Below are 13711 nucleotides of genomic sequence, written 5' to 3' on the forward strand. Positions count from 1 at the left end.
TCCAACAACAAGTTCCAACAGCAAGTTCCAACAACAAGTTCCAACAAGTTCCAACAGCAAGTTCCAACAGCAAGTTCCAACAACAAGTTCCAACAACAAGTTCCAACAGCAAGTTCCAACAACAAGTTCCAACAACAAGTTCCAACAAGTTCCAACAAGTGCCAACAGCAAGTTCCAACAACAAGTTCCAACAACAAGTTCCAACAAGTTCCAACAGCAAGTTCCAACAGCAAGTTCCAACAACAAGTTCCAACAACAAGTTCCAACAACAAGTTCCAACAAGTTCCAACAACAAGTTCCAACAGCAAGTTCCAACAACAAGTTCCAACAACAAGTTCCAACAACAAGTTCCAACAAGTTCCAACAGCAAGTTCCAACAACAAGTTCCAACAACAAGTTCCAACAACAAGTTCCAACAGCAAGTTCCAACAGCAAGTTCCAACAACAAGTTCCAACAGCAAGTTCCAACAGCAAGTTCCAACAACAAGTTCCAACAACAAGTTCCAACAAGTTCCAACAAGTGCCAACAGCAAGTTCCAACAACAAGTTCCAACAACAAGTTCCAACAAGTTCCAACAGCAAGTTCCAACAGCAAGTTCCAACAACAAGTTCCAACAACAAGTTCCAACAACAAGTTCCAACAACAAGTTCCAACAGCAAGTTCCAACAACAAGTTCCAACAACAAGTTCCAACAAGTTCCAACAGCAAGTTCCAACAGCAAGTTCCAACAACAAGTTCCAACAAGTTCCAACAGCAAGTTCCAACAGCAAGTTCCAACAACAAGTTCCAACAACAAGTTCCAACAAGTTCCAACAGCAAGTTCCAACAGCAAGTTCCAACAACAAGTTCCAACAACAAGTTCCAACAAGTTCCAACAAGTGCCAACAGCAAGTTCCAACAACAAGTTCCAACAACAAGTTCCAACAAGTTCCAACAGCAAGTTCCAACAGCAAGTTCCAACAACAAGTTCCAACAACAAGTTCCAACAACAAGTTCCAACAAGTTCCAACAACAAGTTCCAACAGCAAGTTCCAACAACAAGTTCCAACAACAAGTTCCAACAACAAGTTCCAACAAGTTCCAACAGCAAGTTCCAACAGCAAGTTCCAACAACAAGTTCCAACAACAAGTTCCAACAACAAGTTCCAACAAGTTCCAACAACAAGTTCCAACAGCAAGTTCCAACAACAAGTTCCAACAACAAGTTCCAACAACAAGTTCCAACAAGTTCCAACAGCAAGTTCCAACAACAAGTTCCAACAGCAAGTTCCAACAGCAAGTTCCAACAACAAGTTCCAACAGCAAGTTCCAACAGCAAGTTCCAACAACAAGTTCCAACAACAAGTTCCAACAAGTTCCAACAAGTGCCAACAGCAAGTTCCAACAACAAGTTCCAACAACAAGTTCCAACAAGTTCCAACAGCAAGTTCCAACAGCAAGTTCCAACAGCAAGTTCCAACAACAAGTTCCAACAACAAGTTCCAACAAGTTCCAACAGCAAGTTCCAACAGCAAGTTCCAACAACAAGTTCCAACAACAAGTTCCAACAAGTTCCAACAAGTGCCAACAGCAAGTTCCAACAACAAGTTCCAACAACAAGTTCCAACAAGTTCCAACAGCAAGTTCCAACAGCAAGTTCCAACAACAAGTTCCAACAACAAGTTCCAACAACAAGTTCCAACAAGTTCCAACAACAAGTTCCAACAGCAAGTTCCAACAACAAGTTCCAACAACAAGTTCCAACAACAAGTTCCAACAAGTTCCAACAGCAAGTTCCAACAGCAAGTTCCAACAACAAGTTCCAACAACAAGTTCCAACAACAAGTTCCAACAAGTTCCAACAACAAGTTCCAACAGCAAGTTCCAACAACAAGTTCCAACAACAAGTTCCAACAACAAGTTCCAACAAGTTCCAACAGCAAGTTCCAACAACAAGTTCCAACAGCAAGTTCCAACAGCAAGTTCCAACAACAAGTTCCAACAGCAAGTTCCAACAGCAAGTTCCAACAACAAGTTCCAACAACAAGTTCCAACAAGTTCCAACAAGTGCCAACAGCAAGTTCCAACAACAAGTTCCAACAACAAGTTCCAACAAGTTCCAACAGCAAGTTCCAACAGCAAGTTCCAACAACAAGTTCCAACAACAAGTTCCAACAACAAGTTCCAACAACAAGTTCCAACAGCAAGTTCCAACAACAAGTTCCAACAACAAGTTCCAACAAGTTCCAACAGCAAGTTCCAACAGCAAGTTCCAACAACAAGTTCCAACAAGTTCCAACAGCAAGTTCCAACAGCATGTTCCAACAAGTTCCAACAACAAGTTCCAACAACAAGTTCCAACAACAAGTTCCAACAGCAAGTTCCAACAGCAAGTTCCAACAACAAGTTCCAACAACAAGTTCCAACAAGTTCCAACAGCAAGTTCCATAACTTTAATACTTCAAATTTTCCATTCCTTCCCTTCCTTATCCTTCGATGTAGGGATGGGTTCTTTTTAGGATCATGTTGCATCGAGCATTATTTTTCAAACAGTGTGACTATTAAGCCCACGCCAAAACCTCTGACATCCCACCATTAACACCTATTTTAAGCGTGCCGAATCAGTAAGCATCACCCCTTCTATGAGCCTCGACCAGAGGGTGGTTGTCACCCACAAACACTCGTCGCGAGCTGTTCCATTGTCTGTTGATTCCCATTCTGCTGTTTTTGTCTCATTATAATCAAGATAAATTTGGAACAGCCCTTAAACTAACACCAAGCAGATCAATTTTTATATTTAAATATAAAATCATTTTCTCATTAATTCATAATCATAAAATCATTTAATCCGTGTCACCCATGCTATTTATCTAGCAAATTTCGTCAAAAAAAATCGAACGAGTTTTAGTTATGGCGGGAAAACTGAAAAAAAATTCTCTATTTAAAACGGGTGTACACGATTGTACACGTGTACGGACCTTACCGAACCTTACCGACCCGGCAAACAAATCGCCTCATGGTGCACTTCATGAGCCGACTTGCCCGCAGACCAGAGTAAGGCTCTTAACACCCAGCGTATACCGTACGCATATGCAAGCACATGAATAATAGAATCATTTAAACCGTTCCATCCGTGACTTTTACCTTGGACGGTCGTGACAAAAATACTTTTACACTCCTTGGATTACCTACGGAATGCAAGTCCCACACACCAAATCCTCCATCTTCAGAATTCATATTTCATAATGGACAGATCCCCAAGACGTCATGCTTAAATGCTCACCTTGGCGACGTCCACTCGAAATTTCAGCGGTGCCTCCATATTGTGGTAGAATTTCGTGTATGACTCACAGGACTCCAATGACCGGACACAGGTTACAAAAGGTCTAGTTTATTAAACTGTATTCACTTCATCCAATTACCAAAATGATACCGCATAATATAATGGATCAGGTTAACTCTTTTCGCTGGTCCTTCTCGTTCATCCGACACTCCCGTTCGGTCAGCGCTTCACGTAGCAAGTACTCGTTCATTCCATCGTTCCGTCGGGCAGGGCTTCTGAGGACAAGTCTACTTTACTCAACGTTTGCTCTCGTTATATCGCCAAACTGGACTTAATCTCCTCTCCGCTAATGTCCCGAGGTCATGCATCGCACCGAGTCCTGGCATCAGCTCGCTCCCCTCCTGCTGTGATTTCCATTTACACAGCAGGGGGGGGTGCTCTAGCCTGGGGCCTTGACCAGGTGTTTCAAGAGATTACATTGTTCATACACATAAAATGTATCTGCTTTGTTACCAGGTTAATTAATAAGTTACCAGGGCCAATCAATATGTTACACTGAGTTACACTTCCACAGTGGTATCATACAATTGTAGTTCGTAACATGTTGAAATCGGTTTTTGGCAATTATCTTAAAAACCATTGACTTTTGGATATGAAAATGTATTACTGACCCCCCATAATGTGGCCATTGCGCAAATTTTGAGTGGTCGGGCAACCTCCTAGGTCCAACGGTTCTGTAGATACAGTCACGGCAAAAAAGGGGGCGTGGCCCAAAAAGGGGTATGGCCATTTCAGCTATTTCGCCGTCAGTGGCAAATGTGTTACCAACCAAATATTGTTCCTGGACCTTCAATTAGTGGATTCCTGAAGAGTTTAGGTCTGTACAATAAAGTGCATACTCAACCACCATGAGCTACTAGAGTAAAGAGAAGGGAGCGATGAACGAATTCTAAATTCGTGCCCTCGTCGTTGGACGTGAGACCTAGGCAGCTGTTTCGTGAAAGACTCGCGCCAAGCTTCCCATGGCCAACGAGACCAGAGCGTGGGAATAATCGTGGCTGTTTATGAAGAGGAGGAGCATCAACCCGCATGCCCACCTCTATCCCTCCTCTCCGAGGGGTGCGGGTGTTTCTGGTAATAATGAATTTCCTCAGAAGCAAATTCGATGCAGGAGCAGATGCTCCAACAATGAAGATGCTGGTAAAATAATTAGCACCCGAACAGGGACTTGAACCCTGGACCCTCAGATTAAAAGTCTGATGCTCTACCGACTGAGCTATCCGGGCTTCTCTTCTTCTGCTGTTTCTCCCTTCTCTTTCTTCTGTTCTGTATTGCGAAAGCAAAAATTAAATATTTTTTGACCATTGATGTTCGACGTGGGGACAAAGGATTTAAACGTCGATGACTTCTGTGAGGAAAGTAACAATTGTTGTTTATTGGACGGAAACTGATGTTTATTGGACGAAGTTTGACCTTGAGTTGACCTTTGACCTTTTGACCTGAAACCTAGTTGGTTTCCCAATTCAGTGAGGCACTATGCAAATGCCGTTGAATGTTTAAGTCAATCGGATGAAAATTGATGATTTTTCAGATGAAAATTCATGATTTTGGAAGTTTGACCTTGAGTTGACCTTTGACCTTTTGACCTCTAAAATAGTTGGTTTCCCTATTTAGTGACTCAATATACAAATGCTGTTAAATTTTCATGGCAATCAAATGAAAAATGGCGATTTTAGAAATTTGACCTCCAGATGACCTTTGACCTTTGACCTCAAAATCAATATGCTTCTCAATTATGACGACCTCTACAACTTGGTGAAGTTTTATGACGATCGGTTTGGAATTGTGACCTGCAGACAAGTGACAAACAAACAGACAGACAGACAAATGAAAAATCGGTCAGAGACTGAGCACTTACCGGAATGTACTTTAAAAAAAATCTTATGTACTTATTCTTACTTCTTCTTATTCTTCCCCTGTGAATGTACTTATTCTTCCCCTGTGAGGTATCACAAGCAGTATTTCAACAATATCGGACAAAAATCATTAAATTTCTTGACAGTTCATCTCACCTGCGCCATTTTGATATATTTTTTGCCGCTGGAGGGCGCGGTGACTAGGCAAACGCCGCAGCGAGTTTCTAATTATAATACGTTTTTATTAATTGCTGTTGTAATCAATCAAGGTAAGTATTCAAATCAAGGCACAGTCTATTCCAGGGCAAGGCAAACATGTGTGTAAAGTATGGCGATGCTATGTGCAACGATGTGGACGTAGTACTGCGCACAAACAGACAGACAGACAGACAAACCAAAAAGAACCAAACCAACATACCTGCTGGAATCTATTCCGGCAAGTAATGAAAAATCACTCATAGATGCGACACTTGGCAAAAGAGAACAAAGTAGAATGGTACTCAGCAGAGCATCGTTTTTACCTGACAAATAATTTGTGGTTCAGTTCTGTGACCTGACATGCAAATCGGCTTCAAATTTGAATTTAATCGGATGAAAATTGACCATTTTAGAAATTTGGCCTGTGTTTACCTTTTGGCATATGTTGACCTTTTCGCCGATGTTGACCTTAAGAATAGTGGGTGGTTGGTTTCGGTAAGCTGACATGCAAATCCTATTCAAATTTCGAGTAAATTGGATGAAAATTGAGGATTTTAGCAATTTGAAATGGTTGTTGACCTTTGGCCTATGTTGACCTTTTGGCTCATGCTCATCTCAAAAATAGTTGGTGGTTGAATTTAGTTAGCCGATATGTAAATCCTATTAAAAATTTCAGGTCAATCGGATTAAAATTGAGGATTTTAGAAATTTGAAAATTAGTGGTTGACCTTTGGCCTATGTTGACCTTTTGCCTAGGCTGATCTCAAAAAATTGTTGGTGGTTGAATTCAGTTAGCCGATATGAAAATCACATTCAAATTCCAAGTCAATCGGATGAAAATTGAGGATTTTAGAAATTCGAAAAAAGTGGTTGCCCTTTGGCCTATGTTGACCTTTTGACCTCAAAATGATATAGGAATTTGTCGGACCAGGAACTCTACTATTTGGTGAAGTTTCGTGAAGATCGATTTGAAATTGTGAATTGTAGGCAATGATAAGTGAGCGGACAAACAAACACACACACAAACACACAAATTGGAGTGATGAACAAACTTGTCAAATTTTTTTTTTTTTGCGAAGTAACAAACGACAGACAGAATAACCCACAAAACCAACCAACATACTTGAAAAATCTTCGATTGTGCAAGTAATATGGAACAGAGGACACACGAGTATGCATAGGGACTTTGTGGCCACTCTGCACAACCACCCTCAGGCCCATGGACACATTAAACCTACACGAGAAAGACACCACAGTGACATCCTTCGCAACACCCACCTCCCCCCCCCCCCCCCACCAAATAACGGGTACTACAAAAACATCCACACCCACATTTCCATAAACACAATAAACAACCTGGGCCCAAAACCCACACCCATCGATGACACAGAGAAATGACTCCCCAGGTCTGATGGTGTTCACCTTTTGCGCCTTCACTGTGGACACCACCCACAACTTTTACACGACAAACATAGACTCGACGACACCACTGACGACACCTGCAACCGCTACCAGGCCGCTCCCCACACAATAAAATAGATAATGGAAGTCTGTGCAGGCAAGACCACAACATCTTGGATGTGAGGGATCTCTGGGTCGCTCCTGTGAGATGATCGGCTATCTCCATGCCCGAAATCGGCTATCTCCATATCTCCAACCAGAACTGACTGGGGCAACACAACAACAACTCAGCCTGTTCAACCTTGCGAGGTCGGAAAAACCAGAACCACTTTAGCAATTTTGGCGGCAATTTTGAAACAAATGGCCGCCATGTTGAATTTCTAGGTGGCTAATTAAACGACTGGATTTAAAGAGCATCTGTATAAGAATATCACTGTCATGTTTCATGCTTGAATGACATTGTGAACAGTTTTTTGTGTTACCCGCCGAGCTACAGGCTGCGTACGAATAAATAAAAAAACAGGTTAGGGTGATTCATCAATGTGGCGTTCTTCGGATAGACGTTGAGGATCCCACAGTGTCCTTCACGAAGAGAAGGGAGCGATGAACGAATTCTAAATTCGTGCCCTCATCGTCGTTGGACGTGAGACCTGGGCAGCTGGTTCGTGAAGGACTCGCGCCAAGCGAGACCAGAGCGTGGGAATAGTCGTGGCTGTTTATGAGGAGGAGGAGCAGCAACCCGCATACACACCTCCATCCCTCCTCTCCAAGGGGTGTGGGTGTTTAACAAGTAATAATCAATTCCCTCAGAAGGAAATTCGATGCAGGAGCAGATGCTCCAACGATGAAGAAGCTGGTACAATAATTAGCACCCGAACAGGGACTTGAACCCTGGACCCTCAGATTAAAAGTCTGATGCTCTACCGACTGAGCTATTCGGGCTTCTCTTCTTCTGCTCTTTCGCCCTTCTCTTTCTTCTGTTCTGTATTGCGAAAGCTAAAATCAAATGTGTTTTGACCATTGATGTTCAACGTGGGGACAAAGGATTTAAACGTCGATGACTTCTGTGAGGAAAGTAAGAATTGTTGTTTATTGGATGGAAACTGATGTTTATTGGACGAAGTTTGACCTTGAGTTGACCTTTGACCTTTTGACCTGAAAAATAGTTGGTTTCCCAATTCACTGAGGCACTATGCAAATGCCGTTGAATGTTTAAGTCAATCGGATGAAAATTGATGATTTTTCAGATGAAAATTCATGAACATCGGTTTATAATTGTGACCTGAAGGGAAGTATAAGTGAGCAGACAGACAAATACACAAACCGGAGTGATTAACATACTTGTGCAAATTTTTCTTATGGCTTAGCCCATCAGGCAAAGCCATCTATAATGGTGTTTGTCCGTCCGTATGTATGTATGTAAGTATTTTGTCCCCTCTGATGTACACCAATCAGAGCTGATGAACTGGTCACATGACAGGGTGATGTGACTACATCTGATGTCATTACGGCGTAGCTGCGGCTGACTTTCCACACACCGCCATTTTGATTTATATGCCGTTCATGCCGAACATATTGTCGAACCTGTCATATATCACAATTGCCATGCTCTACCGTTACATTTTTCATTCAATGTGAAACACAAACAAACCGTTTGTAAAAATGACCATGAAATATCAGAAGCATCGGCGTTACAGCTCTTCCGACAGTGCGGGACGTAAAGGCCTTAGGCTTCATGCCTCACCTTTGGATCACTTTGGACAAATTAAGCCCAGGATTTTCAATACAGTGGCATCGTTTCAGTAGTATCGTTTTCGTAATAGTAATCTATCTATAATTCCATTAATCTCTGTGTGTATGTGTGTATGTGTGTATGTGTGTATGTGTGTATGTGTGTATGTGTGTATGTTTGTCTGTGACCGCTGTTTCTCGACAACTACCGGTCCGATATACTTTAAACTTGCCAGGTATATTGCTGGGGACCCGAGGATGTGCCTTTTCAAGGTTTCATATTAATCGGACAAGTAGTTACCGAGCTATGGCGATTTCTTTACCAAACACTGCAAGCCGTTCGCTTTGGACCAAACCATTGCATGTAAATAGAGGGGGGGGTTCTGTGGTCGTTGCGAATGGACCAAACCATTCATGTAAATAGAGGGGGGGGGGGGGGTTCTGTGGTCGTTACTGCCACGTGGTTTCAAAGTTTTTTTTTGTTGTTGTTGTTTGCACGCATGTTTTTTTGCACCCACGTACGGGCACGCCCTAGGATGTTTACACACACACACCCCTACACAAATTTTTTTTTTTTCTTTTTTTGGCAAGGAACGGGCACCCACGTACGGGCACGTCCTAGCTTATATATAGTACGGGCATGCCCTAGTCTATCTATAATTCCATTAATCTCTGTGTGTATGTGTGTATGTGTGTATGTGTGTATGTGTGTATGTGTGTATGTTTGTCTGTGACCGCTGTTTCTCGACAACCACGGGTCCGATATACTTTAAACTTGCCAGGTATATTGCTGGGGACCTGAGGATGTGCCTTTTCAAGGTTTGAAATTAATCGGACAAGTACTTACCGAGCTATGGCGATTTAGCCGTTCGCCGTTCGCTTTGGCGTTGCGAATGGACCAAACCATTGCATGTAAATAGAGGGGGGTGGGGGGTTCTGTGGTCGTTGCGAATGGACCAAACCATTCATGTAAATAGAGGGGGGGGGGGGGGGGGTTCTGTGGTCGTTACTGCCACGTGGTTTCAAAGTTTTTTTTTGTTGTTGTTTGCACGCATGTTTTTTTGCACCCACGTACGGGCACGCCCTAGGATGTTTACACACACACACCCCTACACAAATTTTTTTTTTTTTTTTTTTTTGGCAAGGAACGGGCACCCACGTACGGGCACGTCCTAGCTTATATATAGTACGGGCATGCCCTAGTAATAATAATATAGTAAATATAACCATAACACTTTAATCCCAATGTCGTGAATGGAAATTTAATGGGTTGAAGCGGTGTATGGTTCATGAATCAATGATAAGCGGTGAACGGTTCATGAATCAATGATAAGCGGTGTATGGTTCATGAATCAATGATAAGCGGTGAACGGTTCATGAATCAATGATAAGCGGTGTATGGTTCATGAATCAATGATAAGCGGTGTATGGTTCATGAATCAATGATAAGCGGTGTATGGTTCATGAATCAATGATAAGTGGTGAATGGTTCATGAATCAATGATAAGCGGTGAACGGTTCATGAATCAATGATAAGCGGTGTATGGTTCATGAATCAATGATAAGTGGTGAATGGTTCATGAATCAATGATAAGTGGTGAACGGTTCATGAATCAATGATAAGCGGTGTATGGTTCATGAATCAATGATAAGTGGCGAACGGTTCATGAATCAATGATAAGCGGTGCATGGTTCATGAATCAATGATAAGTGGTGAATGGTTCATGAATCAATGATAAGTGGTGAACGGTTCATGAATCAATGATAAGCGGTGAACGGTTCATGAATCAATGATAAGCGGTGTATGGTTCATGAATCAATGATAAGTGGTGAATGGTTCATGAATCAATGATAAGTGGTGAACGGTTCATGAATCAATGATTAGCGGTGTATGGTTCATGAATCAATGATAAGTGGTGAATGGTTCATGAATCAATGATAAGCGGTGAACGGTTCATGAATCAATGATAAGTGGTGAATGGTTCATGAATCAATGATAAGTGGTGAATGGTTCATGAATCAATGATAAGCGGTGTATGGTTCATGAATCAATGATAAGTGGTGAACGGTTCATGAATCAATGATAAGCGGTGTATGGTTCATGAATCAATGATAAGTGGTGAATGGTTCATGAATCAATGATAAGCGGTGTATGGTTCATGAATCAATGATAAGTGGTGAACGGTTCATGAATCAATGATAAGCGGTGTATGGTTCATGAATCAATGATAAGCGGTGTATGGTTCATGAATCAATGATAAGTGGTGAATGGTTCATGAATCAATGATAAGTGGTGAATGGTTCATGACTCAATGATAAGTGGTGAACGGTTCATGAATCAATGATAAGCGGTGTATGGTTCATGAATCAATGATAAGCGGTGAACGGTTCATGAATCAATGATAAGCGGTGAACGGTTCATGAATCAATGATAAGCGGTGTATGGTTCATGAATCAATGATAAGTGGTGAATGGTTCATGAATCAATGATAAGCGGTGAACGGTTCATGAATCAATGATAAGCGGTGTATGGTTCATGAATCAATGATAAGCGGTGTATGGTTCATGAATCAATGATAAGCGGTGTATGGTTCATGAATCAATGATAAGTGGTGAATGGTTCATGAATCAATGATAAGCGGTGAACGGTTCATGAATCAATGATAAGCGGTGTATGGTTCATGAATCAATGATAAGTGGTGAATGGTTCATGAATCAATGATAAGTGGTGAACGGTTCATGAATCAATGATAAGCGGTGTATGGTTCATGAATCAATGATAAGTGGCAAACGGTTCATGAATCAATGATAAGCGGTGCATGGTTCATGAATCAATGATAAGTGGTGAACGGTTCATGAATCAATGATAAGCGGTGAACGGTTCATGAATCAATGATAAGCGGTGTATGGTTCATGAATCAATGATAAGTGGTGAATGGTTCATGAATCAATGATAAGTGTTGAACGGTTCATGAATCAATGATTAGCGGTGTATGGTTCATGAATCAATGATAAGTGGTGAATGGTTCATGAATCAATGATAAGCGGTGAACGGTTCATGAATCAATGATAAGCGGTGAATGGTTCATGAATCAATGATAAGTGGTGAATGGTTCATGAATCAATGATAAGCGGTGTATGGTTCATGAATCAATGATAAGTGGTGAACGGTTCATGAATCAATGATAAGCGGTGTATGGTTCATGAATCAATGATAAGCGGTGAATGGTTCATGAATCAATGATAAGCGGTGTATGGTTCATGTATCAATGATAAGTGGTGAATGGTTCATGACTCAATGATAAGTGGTGAACGGTTCATGAATCAATGATAAGCGGTGTATGGTTCATGAATCAATGATAAGCGGTTAATGGTTCATGACTCAATGATAAGTGGTGAACGGTTCATGAATCAATGATAAGCGGTGTATGGTTCATGAATCAATGATAAGCGGTGAACGGTTCATGAATCAATGATAAGCGGTGAACGGTTCATGAATCAATGATAAGCGGTGTATGGTTCATGAATCAATGATAAGTGGTGAATGGTTCATGAATCAATGATAAGCGGTGAACGGTTCATGAATCAATGATAAGCGGTGTATGGTTCATGAATCAATGATAAGTGGTGAATGGTTCATGAATCAATGATAAGCGGTGAACGGTTCATGAATCAATGATAAGTGGTGAATTGTTCATGAATCAATGATAAGCGGTGTATGGTTCATGAATCAATGATAAGTGGTGAATGGTTCATGAATCAATGATAAGCGGTGAACGGTTCATGAATCAATGATAAGCGGTGTATGGTTCATGAATCAATGATAAGCGGTGTATGGTTCATGAGTCAATGATAAGCGGTGAATGGTTCATAAATCAATGATAAGCGGTGTATGGTTCATGAATCAATGAAAAGCGGTGAATGGTTCATGAATCAATGATAAGCGGTGTATGGTTCATGAATCAATGATAAGCGGTGTATGGTTCATGAATCAATGATAAGCGGTGAACAGTTCATGAATCAATGCTAAGCGGTGTATGGTTCATGAATCAATGATAAGCGGTGGATGGTTCATGAATCAATGATAAGCGGTGAATGGTTCATTATCAGTGATGAGCGGGTCTCAAGCTTTTGGGTCTCACTATCTGCCATGATCTTTCTTGGGAAAACCACATTTCCAAGCTGGCCTCCAACGCCAGTCGCCGACTGGGCATCCTCCGTCGTGCGAAGTCCTTCCTTGGCACACCTGAGCTCCTCACCACATACAAGGCTTTCATCCGCAGCTCAATGGAATACTGCTCTCCCCTCTGGGCTGGTGCTCCTGCCTCACACCTCGCTCGGCTTCACGCTGTTGAAACCAAAGCTTTCAGAATCATTGGAATCTCCTGCGATGAAGTTAACTCCGAGGGCCTTTCACTCACTCACCGCAGGCAGGTTGGTGGTCTTTCTGTCTTCTACCGACTCCACTCCGGCCTTGCTCCCCCAGCTCTCTCTGTGCTCTGTCCCCCCAATATTCCTTCAGGTCGCACAAGATCTGCCTGCAACCCTCTTATGGTTAAACTGCCAAAGTCTAGGCTCTCTGCTCACCTTCACTCTTTCATTCCCCTTTTCTCCCACGTCTGGAACAAACTCCCCCACTCCCTTCAATCCCACTTCTCCCTCCAGGTCTTTAAAACAGCTGTTCACCACCATCTCTTTTCTTCCCACATCCAAAACCATGATCTTTTCTACCCCCGCTAATTCACCCCAGATACATTTTTTTTTTTTTTTTTTAAATTCCAACTTCTTTCCTGGAAGTCCTTGCAGTGTCCATATGTTTTATACCTCTCCCACCTCCCCCCAAGCCCTCCCCCTCCCACATTTCTCCCGATGTCCCTGCTCTTAAATGTTGTGTTTGTGTCCTTCCCCCTCTCTCCCCATCTTGTGTACCACTCCCCTTATTTTTTGTGTTTTATGTGTCGGTTTGATTTTTTGTGTGATTAATGTTAGCTCTTTCACGAGCCTCGATCTTGTATACCAAAAAAAAGAAAAAAGAAAAAAAAGCGTTGGTCTGCACTAATCTATCTATAATTCCAGCAATCTCTGTGTGTCTGTGTGTCTGTGTGTGTGTTTGTCTGTGACCGCTGTTTCTCGACAACCACGGGTCCGATATACTTTAAACTTGCCAGGTATATTGCTGGGGACCCGAGGATGTGCCTTTTC

General features: G+C 41.9%; 2 non-coding genes across 2 annotated transcripts; both read right to left on the minus strand.

Moving 5' to 3' along the window:
- Positions 1-4476: 4476 nt before the first annotated feature.
- Positions 4477-4549, minus strand: TRNAK-UUU (transfer RNA lysine (anticodon UUU)). The gene has a single exon. It is a non-coding gene; the product is annotated as a tRNA-Lys (tRNA).
- Positions 4550-7647: 3098 nt separating this feature from the next.
- On the minus strand, positions 7648-7720 carry TRNAK-UUU (transfer RNA lysine (anticodon UUU)). The gene has a single exon. It is a non-coding gene; the product is annotated as a tRNA-Lys (tRNA).
- Positions 7721-13711: the final 5991 nt, after the last annotated feature.

Source organism: Myxine glutinosa, chromosome 11 (assembly GCF_964187855.1).
Source record: "Myxine glutinosa chromosome 11, kmMyxGlut1.1, whole genome shotgun sequence".
Taxonomy (NCBI): domain Eukaryota; kingdom Metazoa; phylum Chordata; class Myxini; order Myxiniformes; family Myxinidae; genus Myxine; species Myxine glutinosa.